We start from the raw sequence: 2,998 nt of genomic DNA, 5'->3' as shown, positions 1-2,998 counted from the left end.
GTGCCAAAACTACGCAAATAAAGAAAACGTATTCTGTAAATATGATACTACTTGCAAACAAACACAACGCGTTTTACAAATACAAAACTCGACTCTCTAACACACACGGTGTGTTTTACAAACACAAAACCTGATGGTTGTAAATATATATGTAAACTGTGTAAAAATAAATACACAGCTGTTTTCTAATACATTGCTCTTTACAAACAAATATAACACGTTTTACAAATGCAAAAAGTAATAAATAAAACAAGTAAAACATTATTTTCAAACATTACCGTGTCATGACTCACGAACACGCACAGCCCATTTGTAAATCACGTGACTTTTGGCACAGTTTTAGCAGAGTCGCAAACTCTCGTACAAATGCATCGCCCCAGAACAGCAGGTGGCGCTGTGGGACACTTTACGAGAGGTGGCTGCACAGCAAAGCAAGCTCTCCTATCCAGCGCTCCCCAGAGCATTAATTTACACTTATTAATACACCTTTAATAATCACAACTCTACCATTTTATACCCGATTTACACACGGTTTGGTTTGTTACAAACAGCAGAGATGTAATTATGATATAGGACGCTGTTACACATCACAAATATGAGCTTTCATGCTGAAATACTTTGTATTATGCTCTTTAAAAAAGAAAGAAAAAAATATTAATTGATGTTTAAATTGTAATATAGATAGATAGATAGATAGATAGATAGATAGATAGATAGATAGATAGATAGATAGATAGATAGATAGATAGATCTGGACAAAAGGAAAGACCACCTAAAAATGGTAAAAAAAAAAAAACATTGATTTTACCAAATTGAAAACCTCTGGAAACTAATCTACAATTCTTTGCATTATTTGAGGTCCAATAGCTTTGCATCTTTTTTGTTATTTCAGCCATTTCTCATTTTCTGCAAATAAATGCTGCAAATTTACTGACAATATGCTGAAATACTTTGTATTATGCTCTATCTATCTATCTATCTATCTATCTATCTATCTATCTATCTATCTATCTATCTATCTATCTATCTATTATAGAGTTCTATCTATCTCTATCTATCTATCTATAGATAGAGTTCTATCTATTTAGAACTCGTTTTATGTCAGTAGTAGTCAATTGTAGTAGTAACAACTAAACAAAGTTCTTACTATTACAATAGAAACAGCTTAATTTTATTTCCTTGAGAAACATATTTTTATTTAAAGGCTCAGTAAAAACTTACTTGACCAAAAATTACAAGAGCACTTCAGTTTCTGAATTCTACAAACTTCGGACAAAATTTCTCCCAAATTTCAAATAAAAATAATCATTTAGTGCAATTATTTGCAGAAAATGAGAAATGGTCAAATTAACAAAAAAGATGCAGAGCTTTTAGACCTCAAATAAAGCAAATAGTTCAGAAATCAATATTTGGTGGAATAACCTTTGTTTTTAATCACAGTTTTCATGCATCTTGGCATGTTCTCCTGCACCAGTCTTAAACACTGCTTTTGGATAATTTTATGCCACTCCTGGTGCAAACATTCAAGCAGTTCAGTTTGGTTTGATAGCTTGTGATCATCCATCTTCCTCTCGATTATATTCCAGAGGTTTTTCATTTTGGTAAAATCAAAGAAACTCATAATTTTTTTAAGTGGTCTTGTATTTTTTTTGCAACATTTTTGCAACCTTATTATTAAGGTATAAAGACAAGGCTGCAAAAATGTTGCCTTAATTTTTTAAAACTTGCACATATTTTTTTAGAGTGCAAGATGTGTGATGCATTCAAACATTTCCAAGAGACATTTTATAATCTATAATACTTTATTTATTTTTCAGATAACATATGGCAATCATGCTTTTTATATAACACCATCTAAAGACATTTATTATATATTTTTTTTACATAGAATATTTTACATTAGGCCCATGAAACAGTTAGAAATATACAAAACAATATTCTCTGACTAGACATATTATCTATAATTTATTATACTCTTTCATTTCTGTTATTGATATTCTTTTCTCTTTTTTTTTACATTTCGTAAAGATTATGTGCTTTAGTTTCTGAGATCGACGTTTTATTATTATTGCAGAAAACAGCAAATAATATAAGAGTCTTCAACATTTAGACAAAAACCTCAATGGTCGTACGGACATTCACAGATACTTTTACACAGTACAGTTTTACAACATTGTTTCAGAGAGAAATCTGCTGAATGGTAACTTTATACAAAACCCACGGAACGCTTATTGATTGCACATTTGAGTTTCTTGAGATCTTTGCAGAGAAGAAAAGGACTCGTTTATCCACATCCCTGTCACACTTAGCTGCCAAAGAAGCAAACTAGCATTTGTCCTTCAGTTCTTCTGGTAAAACGACTGCTGGAACTGTAGCTTGTGGTCTTAAAGCTTAGAGCTTTAACTGGTAGAACTGAAACCACAGGGAATGCACCAGTCAAGTTTCTGCTGTAGATGTATATGTGCGCAAACTCGTAAAGATAATAGGGCTTTAGATGGTTCCTTGAGGAATACCAGAGTAAATCCAGTCTAGGCTCAATAAAGAAGCATGTTAGACACTGTGTTGTACTGGGGGTATGACGACTAAATTCAAGCCATGTAGTAATTTTAACGTAACTAGTTTGCTAATCCATTGGCTAGCTTTGTGGCTGTCAGTCATGTGACTGTACTTTGCCGGATTAATTAGACTAATCAAAGGATTGATACTTTGCAAAACAGAATAAAAAAATTACATACCACAGTAGCTGCTTCACATTTCCATTACAAACATGATTCTCTATGGAATCCCTCAAGGAAATATTAAAGGCCCCTTTATGTATAAGAGTGTATAAGCTATTTACTTATTGCTAAGTCCATCTCCTAAAAGAAGAAGAGAAATAAACATAGACTGGGTCAGTTTAGGTCGAGAAGAACAGATCTTGATTCTCTCAATTTGTTCATGAGGCTGGTTTCTCTTGGGAGTCCTTCTACGTACTATGGCTTCTGCTCAGATCGTCATA

Source organism: Astyanax mexicanus, chromosome 24, assembly GCF_023375975.1.
Source record: "Astyanax mexicanus isolate ESR-SI-001 chromosome 24, AstMex3_surface, whole genome shotgun sequence".
NCBI classification, from domain to species: domain Eukaryota; kingdom Metazoa; phylum Chordata; class Actinopteri; order Characiformes; family Acestrorhamphidae; genus Astyanax; species Astyanax mexicanus.
The sequence above is the reverse complement of the archived record's forward strand: the minus strand, read 5'-3'. Positions refer to the sequence as shown.